Consider the following 19,883-nt stretch of genomic DNA (forward strand, 5'->3'; position numbering starts at 1 on the left):
ATGATTAAAAAAAAAAACTTTAAAATGGCCATGGACTAAGATCTGATGAGAGTGCATTTGATAAGGAAATATAGTTATCTCTATAGTATACAATAATTTAGGATAATAATTGGACTATTAGAGTGTTGGCAAATTTCTAGAAACTTTAAACAATTTCTAGAATACCTATATTAGTAACATATATCCAAAAACATATAACCTAAGAAGGTTTGTCATTCCTTACTATTTGACAATGCACCCCACATAATTTAACATACCAAAAAAACATAATTAGTTTAACATCTCTCTTTTACAAGGTGAGAAACAAATCCTATGAGATTTTCCAGGCTTCCTCTGGGAAATTTCAAAGTTACTTTGAGGTCAAAAAGACTGCACTTATATTTTGATTTTGGGAAGTTTGTCAAAATGTCAAAAGGTTTGAACATTTGACTAAATAGGATCTCATATCATTATGAAATAATATTTAATTATCAGTTTAACTAAATTGACAGTAGAAGATTTTAAAAGCAAACACAGAAGGTTACAAAGCTGTAAACAAAACTTAGATCTTTTAATATTGAGAAGACTGGGTTTTCTTAAGTAATCAAAGACCTGATAAAGACAAAGTAAAGCACAATAAATTATTTTGGAAGACACCAAATCTTTGCTTTCCAGGTAGATTACCCAAAAAGTTAAACAACAACAACAATAACAACAAACTTTCACAATCAAGAGGAAACCAACATTCCAAGAAAACTCTGTCCTTTTAACAGAGAGAAAGCCAAATTCTAATTCTGTACCAGTGTACGTCTAATATTAAAACTCATACTTTAAAATTTTAAATAAATCCATTCTCATTTTAGTCAGCTTGACCACACATAAAATTCCTTTTCCAAGATTCTTTTCCACAGAACTTTTACAACTTTCTTTTTTTTTTAAATATCCATTCAGGTTTTGTCCTACGTTTTTCTCTTCCTCATCTGGAACAACCAGTCATTTTACTTTCCTTACCTACTTTTCACACAGTTGTTTCCTTTAACTTTTATTTTTCTAAGTAGTTTTAATTACATTTATTGATTAGAATCCTTAACCCTTAGAATCCTTTATTCCTAATAAAAACTAAGAAGTAAGCGATTGTGGACTGTTACAGTAGCATTCTGTGGATTGGCCAATTCATAAATATATTTCACAATTTCTAGAAGTATATTCTTCCTCATAGTAAAATTTTCAATGTGTTACAAAACGTGTCTACTAATAGATCCAAATATCTTTAGCTCCTCTCTAAAAGGAAGTCAAAAGTGGATAAACCTATGTCAGTAATTTATGTTTCAGTACTTTATTTTACTTGGAAATGATCTGGCTATTCAATGATATCCATCATTTAACTGATCTCAACATAACTTTAAGGTTTCAATTTATCAAAAATATTTTGGAAATTATTTTTAAGTAGACATATCTTAAAGCATTATTACTGTTGAAAAGTTTATTTATAAGCTTTAACCTTACTTACATCTATTTAACTTACCTGTTCCTAACAATTATGTTTAGATTACTCATGAAAATTTCATGAGACATTAAACAGCTAACCGTCATCTTAAGTTATCTTTCTTGCTGACAAATTCTATAACAGAGAAGACATGAGCTTATTTGACTTTTAGTAAACCTAGGTAGAATGAAAGCATTCTATTTAATACTGTAACTCTAAAGACATGCCTGTTTTAATTAAACCAACAGGCTTAAACTAGCTTTTATTTGTCAAAGATTATCCTAGATCACATGAAATTGAAAGACATTTGGGTTAGTTTCTATATTTCTGAGAGTATACTTGATTTATATAAATGTTTGTTTGTCTTTAAGCCAATTAAATAGAGCTCTTTACCGATTAATTTTGGCAATACCATTAGGAGGTAGAAAAATACCACATATCTATAACATACATACATAGACATACATAAACATACAGACAAATGCAGAACTCTTATAGCTTTCATTTTAAAATTTTAACCATGAGATGGGTACAATAATATAAAACTCACTAGTTTATAAAAGAACATTTGGATACAAATTGTGTTTCTGGTGAATAGAGTAAGTTAAGGTTACCTCTCTGATGGCTAAGGCTCTTACTAATATTTGTGGTAAAGACTTCAAGACTTTTAATTCAGCTAATTTCCAAAAAAAATTTTTGTTTTTCTAGATCAGAATTACCTCCTTGAAGTTTGCATCTCAAGAGATGGCTGTAGGTTCCTAGAGAAGACCAGGTAGAACATTTACATCTCAAAGGCACAGAGAAAGGAAGGGCTATCTCCAAAAAGGACTCTTTTTCCCCCTAAACCCAGATCTTCCACAATATCAGCAAGCCTTTTGAGATGAACAGGGGATATTCTTGGACTGGATAAAAAAAGGATAGGTGGCTTCAAATTGTTTCTAGAGCCGAATTTCTGTTCTCGTCAAGACTCAATTTGTAAGACAAGCACAGTTGTTTTTAATTCTTTAAAGAATTGGGTTGCACAACCAAGAGGTTGACCCACCCACCCAACTACATCATCCTGTTTGCTTGGTTATATCAGGGAGAAGATCTTCAACTAAGATGTAAACCAAAAGATTCCTGTGTTATAGCTTGAGAGCCATGTGTCATTGAAATGCTTGAGTAAACCCTTTCACAAGGGCTTCAAAATATTTTCTTTCCCTCTGGATACACAGTTTCATTTTAGTCTAGGAGAGAAGGCCTAAAAAAAAAAGTTCCTACCAGGCTCTGAATATATATTTGGCCAACTTCTGACCATAGAGCTATTAAAAACAAACAAACACATACACACACAACAAAAAAAGCCCTTTTGAATGTCTTGTTAGCTTTCAATCAGGGCAAATAGTAAATTTTCCTGGTAGTATTGAACAACCCCTTGGATGAAGAGGCATTCCCCAAAGAGGGTGCAAAAGATACGATCCTCCCCAAGACTCAGGACTCCTCCCAAAGATAAGCAAGAAAAAGAAAGACTTAGAAAATTCCCTTGAGAGCTGACAACAGTCGGTAGGACCCTAGCTGCAAATGGAGTGCAACCCACAGTCCTGTACGGTCATATTGTGGGGGCCCCACCTAACAGATGTCAAGCCAAGTTCTCAGGACACAAATTGAGACAAACAAGAAGGCAATAGATGTCCCTGGGAAACCAAGGATTGATAACTGTTTTTTTCCTGCCAATCTGGATTTGGAAAGGAAGGGACAACGTGAAATTTTACCTTCCCCTCTTGAGCAGACACCACAGAGATCTGGGCGAGCTGACTTTGGTAAGGATTCTTACCCTTTGTGGGCTTCTGCCAGTTTTCCCAGGATGCCATATGCAGGCCCCAGAGAGAGTGGGGTGTCCCAGCGGGACTCCTCCTGGTCACCAGAAACTGAGGCTTCACACTGGACCCAGTCCAGTTTAAGTCAGAACCAGTCCAACCCTGGACCCAGTCTGGTTTCTCAAGTAGACACAGGCCAACTTCAGCAGTTTCCAGAAAGAAATGTTCAAATAAAGTCTGAAAGCTCATAATGCAGAAGCTGTGGATGGAGGGACCTTACCCACCACCTCCAAAGGCAGGGAGGAAGCAGCAACGCAAGGGGCTCTGCAGGTGCCTTCACTGCTGTCGTTCGTTGTTCCTGAGGGCCTTCGGGGGTCTCCTTGGGTTCCCTCTTATGTCCCCAGACCTGTGAAAAGATAAACTGAGGCATATTAAAATTTTTAAGAGTTTATTTGAGCAAAACTCAATTCAAATCTATCAGTGCCAAACCGGAAGTGGTTAGGAGCCCTCCTAAGGAGATAATTTCAAGTGGAGAAAAATATTTGTATGGATAAATTATTCACAGTAGGAAAAAAATTCGAAAACAACTTAAATGTTCAACAGCAGGAATTCCACAAAATGAAAGATTATGTAGTCATTTAAAAAGATTTACAGAGCTTGAAATAATATGGAAAAATACTTATGAAACAAATTAAGTGAGAAAAGGTGTAACACAAAATTTTTTGTTCTGTGATATAGACTTTGCTATGTAAAATTGTATACAAGAAAAAGACAAAAGTAAATCCATTAAAATGTTAAAAATGGTTCTGTCTGAGAAGGTAGTTAGGGGTGATTTTTATTTTCTTTTTTATACTTTTCTGTATTTTTCTAAATTTCTCATAATTAGCTAATAGTGATTTTAATATTAGGGAAAAAACAGGTTTTTTAAAAGTAAACTGTGCCTAACATTTTAAAATACAGATGAATTTATACAATTGGCTGGAGAAAATTAAATCTTCAACCACTGCCATTTTTCTTCTGGATGAACTCAACTAATAGGAAATCATATCATTTTATTGTAAAAATATATATTTTTCATACCATTTTAATACAAAAAGAAGTGATTTTAACTTAAGTCAAATTTAAGGTAGAATCATTTACTCATGATTGTACCCAGATGCAGAAAATTTTGATGGGTTATTGAAAGTAGAGATGACTTAATAACAAAATCAATCAATTTATAATCTCATTATGGGGCTCATTAATTTTTAAAAGCTCTGATGGACACCTAACCAGGTGATTAGACGTGGTGTCCCTAATGGTGGGACAAACTGACATTCTGTGTCTCCTAATGGGATGCTTCATTTACAGATGGGGTGTCCAAACCAAGACGTTCTTGGCACTGAAAGGCACTATTTATAGTTACACTGGGACAGGAGACAAATGGGAATAAATGATCACCCTACTGATGAGGTATTTTGGCCAAAAGTATTTAATATTTATGTAATCAAGACTTTAGACCTAACTTTTCATTTACAAGAAACACAGTTGATGGAAGTACGAGTGAAATGACCCCAAGAGGAAACAGATGGACAAAGCCAGTATGTGGGACATCTTACAAGACAACTGGTCTCACCAAAAAGTCAATATGCTGGGGAAAAATGTTGGGATGAGTGGGACATTTTAGATTTAAAGAGATAAAACCAAATTTAATGCATGAACCTTGGCTGGTTCCTGGAGAAACTTGACTCTAGAGTTGGTATCAGAGGGACCTAGAGAATTATTCTTCATTTTCATATGCAGGATAACACTATGTGATTATGTGTGAGAATGTTCTTTTTGTAGGAGATACATGCTAAAATATTTAAAGTGAAATGTCATGATGTCAGCAATTTATTATAAAAAAGCTTATCCTTTCAGTATATATGCATACTTAAATACATATGCATATATATAAAGTAAAAAAATGGAAAAAATATTAACAATTCTTTATGGTTGTTTATTATACTATTCTTCTAATTTTTTAATGTTTGAAATGTTTATGATAAAAATTGGGGGCAAATAATGCACTTAGAAAAATATTCACAGATATCTATGTTTGCTTGTATGCATTTTGATTTACACCTAGTATATTCTGAATCTTCTTGGAGTAGAATTTTTATCCTGTCCTGTCTGATGTCATTTACTGGACTTTATTTTTATGTGTACTTTGGGATTTGGGAGATTATATTAAATATGTATCCTGATGAAAGAAATGTGCAATTATTGCAAATTGAGTGTGAACGTTATCCTTTAGAGATCTTTCCACATCTATCATTTCTAATCAGAGTAGGGCTTATAAATTAAACATATCCTTTTAATCTGCTCATACATTACTACGCAGAGTGTGTGTGTGTGTGTGTGTGTGTGTGTATTTAAACCCCTGTCTGGCATTTCCTTTTGAAATATTGTTATGGCAGAACATTATTATAGTTACTGATCATTCCAAGAGTTGTGAGGGTTCATGCAACTTTATAAAAAATGTTAAAAACAAAATCTAAGTTTAGAGTACCTCTACTCTATCACAACCAAAATAGAAATTTCCAAGGCAATACTTCAAAAGACTCATATCTCATGTCACCAATTTTTTTTAAGTTTACAAGGTTGTCTAAGCTCCCACAGGAATGAGTTTTTCATTACGGACCTAGGTGATATGGAACATAGTCTGGTGACTTGTCTTCCCCCATATCACAGGACAATCTGATGAGGAGACCAGCCCATCCAAAGTGTGAGATCAAGGGCTCTGATTAGAGGGTAAGACATTTTCTTCCATGCCATCATTTCCCAAAGTGTGACCGACAGAGCTAAAATTATTTCTTGGGAAAAAAAGTCCTAACAAAATAAGTTTGGGAAATTATGGGTTAAGTCAAGTTAAACTAATTTCTTTACTGCAGGACTTCTTAGAATGTTAAATATACTAATGTACTTTGTCAACTTCCACCAGGGGATACACCATTTCCAAAATGTAGTGCCCACAAACCTCTTTTTATTGTTGGAATTCTATTTCAGGAAACCAGTGTTCTGAGAAAAAAGTCTCAGAGATGCTGTTAGAAGATGCCTATCTGCTTAGAAATTCTCCCCACCTCTGACTCTCACCCTCTTCATAGTGAAAAACAATTACAGCTTATTAAGCATTTGCTATGTGTGAGAGAGGTATTTCACAGGTAAGAAAACTGGAAACTGAAGCTCAGAGAGGTTATGTTATCTGCACAGGGTCCCAGAGACACGAAATGTCAGTTGCCATACTCACCCAGGTCTGACCCCAAAGTTCATGCTTCTCTCACATCATCAAATTGACCACCTGGGGGAAAAAGGTCAATTCTTTAAAAGTGGGATAGAGGGGGCTTCCCTGGTGGTCCAGTGGTTAAGAATCCGCCTTCCAATGCAGGGGATGAGGGTTCAATCCCTGATCAAGGAACTAAGATCCCATATGCCACGGGGAAACTAAGCCCGCGGCTCTAGAGCCCGCACACGCCACAACTAGACAGCCCACACACCTCAACTATTGAGCCCGTGCACTCTGGAGCCCACGCCCACAACTAGAGAGAGGCTCACGTGCCGCAATGAAAGATCCCTTGAGCCACAACTAAGACCCACTGCAGCCAAATAAATAAATACATATTTTTTAAAAAAGCAGGATAGAAAATAATTTTAAGAAGTCTAGTCATAATCTAAAACCCGTAATAGACTTTTGAATATATGATCAGTGAGGCCTCTCTGTGGCTGGAATGTAACTTAGCCGCCAGTGTGGTTGGGTCTCTATGTTCTGTCTCAGAGGAGACCCCATAGTTTGTTCTGAAATTTAACCACCTGTATTATCTGTAATTCACCAGAATGGAAAGATAAGCCATCTTCCTTACACTTTGAAATGCCTTTTCCTCATTGCCTCTGAGCAGAGCTGGCACAAGTCTTTGCATCACAGGCCAAAACCCCCATGTCAGAAGGTAAAGGGAAGGTTCCCAGAGGACCAAGCAGAGGGTGAGTGTAGTGGAAAAACATTAACCCTGCCAGAAACCACAGGCTAAAATCTGGGACTTCATTAAAAAATAATAATCACGTGGGATTATTCTACCATTGCAAAGACCCTGTCCCTAGGGCCCCTGGTTTGCCAGCTAGAGAGTAAGGAACTTGTTTTTCTAACTCTTCTCTCACTTCTGACTTACTGTGCATTCCTACCAGACAGAAAGCAAGAAGAGCTGTCAGAGGCTGCAAAACGGTCCTGAATTTTCTTGATTTCAGCACCCTCCAGTAGAAATACACATATGTATGTAACGTAACCCACATATATATTTTTAAATTTTCCACTAGCAACATTTAAAAAAGTACAAAGAAACAAGTGAAATACTATAAATATTTTATCAGTATTCAAATTTCATAAGATTGATAGTTGAGGAAGTAGATTCACATACCCAAGTAGTTCCAATCACACTTAAAAGTCTTCCAGTAACGGACTTGATCATCAGTTTAGAAGTATATGTGTAGGGAGTCAAGATGGCAGTGTGGGAAGACACAGAGTTCGTATCTCCCCACAACTAGGGTGCCTGTTGGACGCTAGAGGGGGGGACACCGACACCCAAGGAGATGGGAAGAACCCCCAAGAAAACCAGTAAGACGTGGGGGGACTGATGGGGGAGGAGAAGTGGAAGCCATACAGGACTGGCGCCCCAGAGGGGTGGCTAAGGGGGGGGAAGGGTTCCCATGCCAGTAGGGAGCCTCAGGGCTCGGATCAAGGGGAGAGTGCCCAGTATTTCCCCTGCCCAATTGGCTGGGGAAGTCTGCCCGGCTCTTGGGCTGGGTCATACACCCTCAGAGGTCCCCTCTGGGCCAGGTTGGTCCTGGAGGTGTAGGAGGGAGGCCGGGAGAGAACAGGAGAGGCAGGCGGGAGGGACCAAAATGCTGGAGAGGAGGGGAGGGCATTTGCTTCACCTACTGGGGCACAGGGAGCCTGCTGGGCTCCCAAGCTGGTCCCTTGCTCTCCAAAGTACCTTTCGAGCTGCGTGTGTCCTGGGGGCATAAGAGGGAGGCTGAGGAGATCAGCAGAGGCAGATGGAAGGGGCTCTCTAGAATGAGAGGAACAGGAGAGGAGTGGAGGGCATTTGCCCCACCCACTGGGGGCCGGGGGAGCCTGCTGAGCTCCCAGGTGGGATCCCCCCACCCTCTGAGACCAGAGGCGGGAGGTATGTCTGGGCCCCTTCTGTTCTGTTGAGCCTAAGCCCCACCCCCACATCCCCCAGGGCCTTTTGCAGCCCCGTGGATCCTAAGCATAGGCCCCGCCCACTGCCCAAACCTCACCCTACTTAGGCCCCGCCCTCCACAGCCAAGGCCTTTTCCACCTTTTTTTTTTTTTTCTCCTCCTCTTTTTTACTATTGTGGTTCTGTTTTACATTCTGGTTGTTGTTTCACCTATATTTTTATTTTTATATTTTTTCTAACATATCTTTTAGTTTCCTAGTCTAATTTTATTTTTTATTTTGTTATTGTTCCCCCTTTTCTTTTTCTGCCCCACGCGGCTTGCAGGATCTTGGTTCATGAGCCAGGGGTCAGGCCGAAGCTTCTGTGGTGGGAGCTCCATGTCAGAACCACTGGACTAACAGAGAACCTCAGACCCCAGGGAACATTCATCAGAGTGAGGTCTCCCAGAGGTCCTCATCTCAGCACCAAGACCCAGCTCTACTCAACAGTCTACAAACTCCAGTGTTGGAAGCCTCAGGCCAAACAACCAGTAAGACAGGTACACAATCCCGCTCATAAAAAAAAAAAAGGAAAAAAAATGAGATGGCAAATAAATATGTCAGAGATGAAGGAGCAAGGTAAAAACCTACAAGACCAAATAAATGAAGTGGAAATAGGCAATCTACCTGAAAAATAATTCAGAGTAATGATAGTAAAGATGATCCAGAATCTCAGAAATAGAATGGAGGCATGGACTGAGAAAATACAAGAAATGTTTAACAAAGATCTAGAAGAACTAAGAACACACAAACAGAGATGAACAACACAATAATTGAAATGAAAAATACACTAAAAGGAATCAATGACAGAATAACTGAGGCAGAAGAACAAATAAGTGAGCTGGAAGACAAAATGATGGAATAACTGCAGAGGATCAGAATAAAAAAAGAATGAAAAGAATTGAGGACAATTTCAGAGACCTCTGGGACAACACTAAATGCACCAACATTCAAATCATAGGGGTCCCAGATGAAGAAGAGAAAAGAAAGGGTCTGAGAAAATATTTGAAGAAATTATAGTGGAAAACTTCCCTAATATGAGAAAGGAAACAGTCATGCGAGTCCAGGAAGAACAGAGAGTCCCATACAGGATAAACCCTAGGAAAAATACAGCAAGACACATATTAATCAAACTAACAAAAATTAAATTCAAAAGAAAAAATATTAAAAGCAGCAAGGAAAAAACAAAAAATAACATACAAAGGAATTCCCATAAGGTTAACAGCTGATTTTTCAGCAGAAACTCTGCAGGCCAGAAGGGAGTGGCAGCACATACTTAAAGTGATGAAAGAAAAAAACCTACAACCAAGATTACTCTACCCAGCAGGATCTCATTCAGATTCGGTGGAGAAATCAAAAACTTTTCAGACAAGCAAAAGCTAAGAGAATTCAGCACCACCAAACCAGCTCTACAATAAATGCTAAAGAAACTTCTCCAGGTGGGAAACACAAGAGAAGAAAAAGACCCACAAAAACAAACCCAAAACAATTAAGAAAATGGTCATAGGAACATACATATCGAAAATAACCTTGAATATAAATGCATTGCATGCTCCAACCAAAAGACACAGACTGGCTGAATGGATACAAAAACAAGACCCATATATATATTGTCCACAAGACACCCACTTCAGACCTAGGGACACATACAGACTGAAAGTGAGGGGATGGAAAAAGATATTCCATGCAAATGGAAATTAAAAGAAAGTTGGAGTAGCAATACTCGTATCAGATAAAATAGACTTTAAAATAAAGGCTCTTACAAGAGATAAGGAAGGACACTACATAATGATCAAGGGATCAATCCAAGAAGAAGATATAACAATTATAAATATATATGCACCCAACATAGGAGCACCTCAATACATATGGCAAATGCTAACAACCATAAAAAGGGAAATTGACAGTAATACAATAATAGAAGGAGACTTCTCACTCCACTTACACCAATGGACAGATCATCCAAACAGAAAATAAATAAGGAAACACAAGTTTTAAATGACACAACAGACCAGATAGTTTTAATTGATATTTATAGAACATTTCACCTGAAAGTGGCAGAATACACTTTCTTCTCAAGTGCACACAGAACATTCTCCAGGATACATCACATCTTGGGTCACAAATCAAGCCTTGGAAAACTTAAGAAAATTGAAATCATATCAAGCATCTTTCCTGACCACAGCACTATGAGACTGGAAATCAATTACAGGAAAAAGACTGTAAAAACCACCAATACATGGAAGCTAAACAGTGTGCTACTAAATAACCAAGAGATCACTGAAGAAATCAAAGAAGAAATTTAAAAATACGTAGAAACAAATGACAATGAAAACACAACAACCAAAACCTGTGGAATGCAGCAAAAGCAGTTCTAAGAGGGAAGTTTATAGCAATTCAATCTCACCTCAAGAAACAAGAAAAATCTCAAATAAACAATCTAACCCTACACCTAAAGTGATTAGAGAAAGAAGAACAAAGAAAACACAAAGTCAGTAGAAGGAATGAAATCATAAAGATCAGAGCAGAAATAAATGAAATAGAAACAAAGAAAACAAGAGCAAAGATCAATAAAACTAAAAGCTGGTTCTTCGAGAAGATAAACAAAATTGATAAACACTTAGCCAGACTCATCAAGAAAAAAAGGGAGAGGACGCAAATCAATAAACTTAGAAATGAAAAAGGGGAAATCACAACTGACACCGCAGAAATACAAAGGATTATAAGAGACTACTATGAACAACTATATGCCAATAAAATGGACAATCACGAAGAAATGGACAAATTCTTGGAAAGATACCATTTTCCAAGACTGAACCAGGAAGAATTAGAAAATATAAACAGACCTATCACAAGTAAAGAATTGAAACTGTAATTAGAAATCTTCCAACAAACAAAAGTCCAGGACCAGATGGCTTCACAGGCGAATTCTATCAAACATCTAGAAAAGAGCTAACTCTGATCCTTCTCAAACTCTTCCAAAAAATTGAAGAGGTAAGAACACTCCCAAATTCATTCTATGAAGCCACCATCACCCTGACACCAAAACCAGAAAAAGATATTCACAAGAAAAGAAAATTATAGACCAATATCACTGATGAACATAGATGCAAAAATCCTGAACAAAATACTAGCAAACAGAATCCAACAACATATTAAAAGGATCACACACCACAATCAAGTGGGATTTATCCTAGGGATGCAAGGATTCTTCAATATACGCAAATCAATGTGATACACCATACTAACAAATTAACGAATAAAACCCATATGATCATCTCAATAGATGCAGAAAAAGCTTTTGACAAAATTCAACACCGATTTATGATAAAAACTCTCCAAAAAATGGGCATAGAGGGAACCTACCTCAACATAATAAAGGCCATATATGACAAACCACAGCAAACATCATACTCACTGGTGAAAAACTGAAAGCATTTCCTCTAAGATCAGGAATGAAACAAGGATGTCCACTCTCGCCACTCTTATTCAACATAGTTTTGGAAGTCCTAGCCACAGCAATCAGAGAAGAAAAAGAAATAAAAGGAATACAAACTGGAAAAGAAGAAGTAAAACTGTCACTGTTTGCAGATGACATGACACTATACATAGAAAATCCTAAAGACGCCACCAGAAAACTACTAGAACTAATCAATGAATTTGGTAAGGTTGCAGGATACAAAATTAATGCACAGAAATCTCTGGCATTCCTATATACTAACAATGAAAAATCAGAAAGAGAAATTAAGGAAACAATCCCATTTACCATCGCAACAAAAAGAATAAAATACCTAGGAATAAACCTACCTAAGGAGGCAAAAGACTTGTACTCAGAAAACTATAAAACACTGATGAAAGAAATCAAAGATGACATAAACAGATGGAGAAATAGACCATGTTCTTGGATTGGAGAATCAATATTGTGAAAATGACTATGCTACCCATAGCAATCTACAGATTCAATGTAATCCCTATCAAACTACCAATGGCATTCTTCACAGAATTAGAACAAAAAATTTTTCAATTCATATGGAAACACAAAAGACCCCGAATAAACAAAGTAATCTTAAGAAAGAAAAATGGAGCTGGAGGAATCAGGCTCCCTGACTTCAAACTATGCTACAAAGCTACAGTAATCAAGACAGTATGGTACTGGCACAAGAACAGAAATATAGATCAATGCTATGGGATAGAAAGCCCAGAGATAAATCCATGCATGTATGTTCACCTAATTTACGACAAAGGAGGCAAGAACATACAATGGAGAAAAGACAGCCTCTTCAATAAGTGGCGCTGGGAAAACTGGACAGCTACATGTAAAAGAATGAAATTAAAACACTACCTAACATCATACACAAAAATAAACTCAAAATGGATTAAAGACCAAAATGTAAGACCAGACACTATAAAACTCTTAGAGGAAAACATAGGAAAAACACTCTTTGACATTAACCACAGCAAGATCTTTTTTGGCCCACCTCCTAAAGTAATGGAAATAAAAACAAAAATAGACAAATGGGACCTAATGAAACTTCAAAGCTTTTGCACAGCAAAGGAAACCATAAACAAGACGAAAAGACAACCCTCAGAATGGGAGAAAATATTTGCAAATGAAACAATGGACAAAGGATTAATCTCCAAAATATATAAACATCTCATGGAGCTCAATATCAAAAAAACAAACAATTCAATTAAAAAATGGGCAGAAGACCTAAATAGAAATTTCACCAAAGAAGACATACAGATGGCCAAGAGGCACATGAAAAGATGCTCAACATCACTAAATATTAGAGAAATGCAAATCAAAACTACAATGAGGTATCACCTCACACTGGTCAGAATGGCCATTAAAAAATCTACAAACAATAAATGCTGGAAAGGCTGTGGTGAAAAGGGAACCCTCCTGCACTGTCAGTGGGAATGTAAATTGATACAACCAATATGGAGAACAGTATGTAGGTTCCTTATAAAACTAAAAATAGAACTACCATATGACCCAGCAATCCCACTACTGGGCATATACCCCGAGAAAACCATAATTCAAAAAGAGGCATGTACCGCCGTGGCCATTGCAGCAGTATCTACAATAGCCAGACATGGAAGCAACCTAAATGTCCATTGACAGATGAATGGATAAAGAAGATGTGGCACACATATACAATGGAATATTACTCAGCCATAAAAAGAAAGGAAATTGAGTTATTGGTAGTGAGGTGGATGGACCTAGAGTCTGTCATACAGAGTGAAGTAATTCAGAAAGAGAAAAACAAATACCGTACGCTAACACATATATATGGAACCTAAAAAAAAAAGGTAATGATGAACCTAGTGGCAGGGCAGGAATAAAGACGTAGACGTAGAGAATGGATTTGAGGACATGGGGGAAGAGGGGGAAGGTGGGGGGAAGTGAGAATAGCGTCGACATATACATACTACCGAATGTAAAATAGCTAGTGGGAAGCAGCAGCATAGCACATGGAGATCAGCTCGGTGCTTTGCGATGACCTAGAGGGTTGGGATAGGGAGGGTGGGAGGGAGGCTCAAGAGGGAGGGGATATGGGGATATATGTATGCATATGGCTGATTCAACAGAGACTAACACAGTATTGTAAAGCAATTATACTCCAATGAAGATCTATTTTTAAAAAAGTATATGTGTAAGTTGAATTAGATTAAAAGTTTAGTTCTTTAGTCCCGCTAGCCACATTTCAAGGCTCACTGGCCACATTCTGCTTGTGGCTACCCTATTAGACAGCACAGCTGTGCAAGAGTTCTTAATGGGGCCAGTAGTGCCCCCTAAGGGGCATAATGGAAATGAGTGGAAACATTTCTTTTTCAGTACTGTACTCACAGTCAGTGGGTGGGAGGCCAGAGATGCAGACATTCTGCAATATAAAGGGCAGTTCTGCACAACACGATATTGTCCCACATCTCAGACTCCCACATAGGTTAAACACCTGTTTATAATTATCGGAGCCTAGAACCTGTTTGTTTGTTTTGGTGAGAGCAGTACGCTTGGCTTTAATATATATTTTGGGGGACTGAAAATGTATATAAATTAAGAGAAGTTTGTTTTATTCAGAGCTCTACCAAGAATTACATAACATTTTGAAAAACTGCTTCACAGATTGAAATGTCGCTCCTATATCAGACAGCACCTGTAGCTGTGGCATTTACAGGGGTCCTAGACACAGGTAAAGCATCTAACTACTTCATGATATCTTCTAGGGAAATCACACCCAAGCATTTGCTATTAAAATACACAGCATTTTATTATCAATTACTTTCCTTTATTTCTCTTTATATGAGAGCAAGGGCATTGTATGGGTTTTCAAAGTTATGTTAGTAGGAGGATTATTTAATCTAGTAATTTCATTCCAGAATAGTAAAGGGGTGTTGTGAAATAAGTGTTACTGAAAGCACGTAGAACCATTGTTCTAGGAAGAAGCATGGCTGCCTCAAGCCGATGAAGACTGCCACCTGCAGGTAGGAGAGCAAACTGAGGCTGCATCCCAGAACGCAGAGGACAGGAAAGAACTGCCTCAATTAAACAGCTACGTACTTTGCATCTCCCAAGTCCAAAGCACTGTGCTAGAAAACAGCGCTATGGCAGTGACCCAAACAATTAGGGCTCTGCTACTAAGGAGCTCACAGTCGAGGGTGGGAAAGTACGTGGGTCTGGGGAGGGGGGATCAGGTCAAGTGGGCACAAAGAATCAGCTGGTCAGAGATACCCCCATCCATTTCAATCCTCTCTGTTAGCAACCTGTTCAGGTTAGTTGATCCAGGAAGATATAACAAAGAGTGCTAACTTTTCTGCACATATTGCTTCAAAATTTACATCAATTTAGAAAAACATACACAAGTAATACATGAATACAGCCATTTAGAGGATAAATCTTTTAAATTAGAGAGGAATAAAGAAGAAAATAAAAGGTCTCCTTCACTCTTCTTGAAAAGTAACTGTTACTAATACATCTAGAATGTGGCCTTCCCAACATTTTATGCATTTATATACATATGTATGCAGATACAAATAGATGGTTTTGTTTTTTAAACGTAAATGAAGTTATATATACATAGATACATATGTATACAGATATATATTATAATTTCATTTATGTTTAAATATATATATTAATAGCTTTACAACTTGATTTATTTAATTTAAAAATATATCTTGGAGATCTTTCCATGTCAATACAGATAGATCCCCCTCATTGGTTTTATGATTCCATACTAACTCATTGTAAAGAATTCATTCATTCTTCAACAAATATTTATTAAGTACCTACTACATGCTTGAAACTATTCTAGGTGCTGAGGATGTAACAGTAAACAACAAAAGCAAAAAAAAAGAGGCAAAAACACTTGCCTTCATGGAGCTTAAATTCCAGCGGAGAGAAAGAGGCAATACACTTAATAAATAAGTTAATAATATATGCACATGAAAAAGTGATAACTGCTATGGAAAATATAGAACAGGATAAAGGAGATTGGGAATACTAAACTCAGAGTGGGGTGGATTGCAACTAAAAACAGGGTAGATAGAGCAGGCCTTACTGGGAAGCAGGCTTGAGTAGATGAGAAAGAGAGCTATGAGGACATTGTGGGAAAGAGTTTTCCAGGCAGCAGGAACAGCCTGTGCAAAGGTCCTGAGGTAGGAATGTAACTAATAGGTTCAAGAAACAGTGAGGATGTGACAGCAGCTGCAAAGGGCAAAAGTGGAAGCAGAAAGACTAGGTCGAAGGTGACTGCAAAAATCTATGACAGATGACAGTGGTTTAAGATCAGGGTGGTAGCAGATAATGAGCACTGGTCAGATTCTGCATATATTTTGAAGGTAGAGTCAACAGGATTTACTGATGGCATTCACGTGGGGAGTGAGAGGGGGAAAAAAAGGAATCAAAGGTGATTTATCCTAAGTACATGGAAGTACTGAACTGCATTAACTGTGATGTACCATAGCTGATGTAACCTGTTCTTTATAAACTAACATTTAGGTTATTTCCGGGTTTTCTCTATTATAAATGACCTTGCAAAGGTTATCCTCTTACACGTACCTTTATGCACATCCAGTTGGGTTTCCCAGTGAACAGTTTCACTCATCTCTCACCTTCGAAACGAGCTGATTTACTCTAACCCACCAGGGAGGACAGACGTGTGCTCAGGACATGCAAAGGAATCGGTGCGTGAAGCCAAATTAAGCATGAAGAAAAGGTTATCTTTTCTCTTTTACATTTTCCCTTCTTGCATCACCCCGTTCCCCAATTAATATTGTGCATGATAAAATCACATAACAGCTAACATTTTTGAGCACTTGAGTGCCAGGCACAGTGTTAAGTGATTGACCAGCATTTTCTCATTTTTACCCTCATGACAACACTATGAAATAAATGTTTATGTCCATTGTATAGATAAGAAGTAAAATAAGATCTTGCAGGGGACAAATGCACCCCAAAGGTCAAACACGCATAACTGATGGAACTTGGACTTTAACCTGGCCCTGAAGCTCACATCCTCAGCCATCTGCACTGTGCAGTATTTAATATAAATAAACTTCTACATTACCCTGTGATTTTTTTTCCTTGGGACAAAATACCTTCAATTCCATTTACAGTAAGGACTATGCCTGCCCCCCTAAAAGGCAGTACAGGGTAATGCAAAGGGCACAGGCTATGGAATCAGCTTTTTCTGACTGTGCGATCTTGAGTAAACAGTTTAACCCCTCTAAACCTCAGATAAGTGGGTCAGGACCCAGAGAAAACAAAACATAGCGTGGCTAATTCTCTATGGGGACTTGTGAGCATAAAAACCTCCTAAAGATTTTATATCCAAGTGTCCTCTTTGTGGCTAAAGACAGATATTGAAGTCCAGAGTCTCTACTGGAGAAATCTAGATCATTCTCTCCACTCCCTGTGGTCCCCCTGCTACAAATCAGTTTCCTTGGAAACGCAGTATCCTCCCTATCTCCCTTCTTCATGACCTACTCTCTATCCTGTGTCAGAGCTGCCACCAAAGTCACCAAAAGATTTCAGGGCTGTGGAAAGAGGATTCGCCTCAGACTCAGAAGCTGAGAGTCTAGTCCCAACTGGATCCATAGAATTGCTGTGTAACTAGAACAAGCCCTTAACCCTCTCTGAGCCTGTTTTCCCATGTCTGAAATCATCAGTAAACCAAAGAAACTCTAAATTCTCCCTCAGAATGAACATCCTACAACTCTGTCTCCAGTGGTGATGGGAAGGAAGAGAATTATGGATGCAGTGAACACGAAGAATCTTGCCTCCTACCTATATTTATTGATTTGTCAGAGGCCACAATTGATCGTCTTCCTCTGGAGCAGACGCTCAACTGCTGTTCATGCAGCAAAAGCCATTTTTTGCCTGAGGAAACAAAATGTTCTGGGAAATTTCACAAAAATTGATCTTAAATTGTCTAAAGAGCCACAAATTCACATCAAACAGGGCATTACATGAAGCCTGAGGTCCCAAATGTTGTCTGTAAGTACTTCCCCCCTATGAAAATTTTACAGCACTTCAGAGATGTGTCCTGGGCTGCCTGGCTTAACGATCATCTCTGTTGGTAAAGGCTGAGGAGCAGGGGTGACTGGAGCTGAGCTGGGTCTGACTCACTCCAAATCCAGGCAGCTGATTCATGTGCGAACACGGGTCTCTGGCCAGAGGGGCACTGGGAGCACACAGACCTCTGGGAGGATTACATCACTCCCCCTAAACCCCCAGCCCAAGGCCCCTCCAATCTACCCCGTGTCAGATTCCCAGAAACACACACACTCACCCCACCTCTACCCCAACCCCACCAACCATTACCACTGAGGAAACCTGGGGCGACAGAAAGAGACCCAGAGGAGGAACTGGGATACTGGGCTTCTGGCCTGATGACTGGTAGATCTTGACCCTAGAAATGGTCTTCTCTGGGCCTTAATTATAGTATCTGTAAAACGAAAGAACTGGACTTGAACTTGTTAACTCTGACAATCTATGATTCCGGATATGAAGAACCTCCACCTGTTCCCCTAGGAGCTATGCTGGCTTTCTGCAGTCTCTACCAGGCTCCAGGACCTACACTTGTTGTCTCTTCTGCACAGTTTCCCAGACCTTCTGTGAGGCTCTCTTCCCCTGCTCCATGCGGTCCTCGAGGAGGCACAAGACCCCACCACCATGGCCACGGTGACTGGTTCAGGGCTGGGCAGGTGAACTTGGAATAAATCAGCCGCTTGCCTGATGCTTCTGTTACCTATTGCTGAAGACCAAGCTGTCCTGAAACTTAATGGCTTTAAGTGACAACCATTTTACTCTCCCTCAAGGTTCTGTGGCTGGAATTGCAGTCAGCTGGAGGCTGGCCTGGGCTGGACCATCTGGGACACTCACTGCACCCAGCAGGCTCATTCATGCTGGTTATTGGTGCTGAGTGGCTGCTGAAGACTCAGCTGGGGCGGTTGACTGGAGCATCTTGCTTCTTCTACCCCATGGTCTCTCCATGTGGCTTGGGCTTTTTAGGGCATGTCAGTTGGGTTCCAAGAAGGAGCATTCAAAGTAGGCAAGTCCCAATTTGCCAGCAATTTATCAAGTCTTTGTTTACATCACGCTTGCTAAAATCCCATCAGTCAAAACACGTCACATGTCCAAGCTCAGAGTCACTGAGGGATGGCCGGCCCTACACAAGTGTGAGTACCAAAAAGCATGGTTCTTTGGGGGCCACCAATTAACCAATAAATTTCCTATTGTACTTAAGCTGACTTGAGTTGCTCTCACTTGTTGCCAAAATAGTTATGACTAATACAGAGTCAAAGATTTAAATTCAATTCTTGTCCTTACCACTGTGCAGCCAAAACGTTACCTGACCTGAGATTCAGTTTCTTCATCCTTAAGATAGAGATAATATTCAGTTCAGAATATCATTATAAAAAGTTAATAAGATGAAAATCCCCAAAACATTTAAAAAAATCCCAACATTCTATACAAATAAGATGTCCTATACAAATAAGCATATCATAAATGATGATGATAAAGGTGATGATAAAGCAGGAGAAACTGAAAGTTTAAATCGCTTCAGTTTGTAATTGATTCATTTCACAAACCGTTCTTAGATATCTACTATGTGTACAATACTATTATAACTGGTTGTCTAGTGGGAGGAGACGTCCAAGCCCTCAAAGAATTTAGAGTCCAATAGGGGAAACAGGTATACACACACACACACACACACACACACACACACACACACACACATATATATGTATATATATATATTGGATTGGCCAAAAGTTCGTTTGTTTTTTTCCGAAAGATGGCTCCAGTAGCGCTTAGTTGTCCTTAACTTCATTCGAAACAACTTTGTTAGATTATATTGTCAC

The 19,883-nt window shown here is 38.6% G+C and overlaps 1 long non-coding RNA gene across 1 annotated transcript in view; it reads right to left on the reverse strand.

Moving 5' to 3' along the window:
* Positions 1 to 3,568: 3,568 nt before the first annotated feature.
* The window catches only part of LOC132362608 (uncharacterized), a 116,954-nt gene continuing 100,639 nt past the window's right edge, over positions 3,569 to 19,883 (reverse strand). Inside the window, exons 2-3 of the long non-coding RNA XR_009502408.1 lie at positions 6,530 to 6,580; positions 3,569 to 3,667 (exon numbers count right to left, since the gene is read on the reverse strand). This is a non-coding gene — a long non-coding RNA (uncharacterized LOC132362608). The remainder of the gene's footprint in view (positions 3,668 to 6,529; positions 6,581 to 19,883) is intronic.

This window comes from Balaenoptera ricei, chromosome 3, assembly GCF_028023285.1.
Source record: "Balaenoptera ricei isolate mBalRic1 chromosome 3, mBalRic1.hap2, whole genome shotgun sequence".
Taxonomy (NCBI): domain Eukaryota; kingdom Metazoa; phylum Chordata; class Mammalia; order Artiodactyla; family Balaenopteridae; genus Balaenoptera; species Balaenoptera ricei.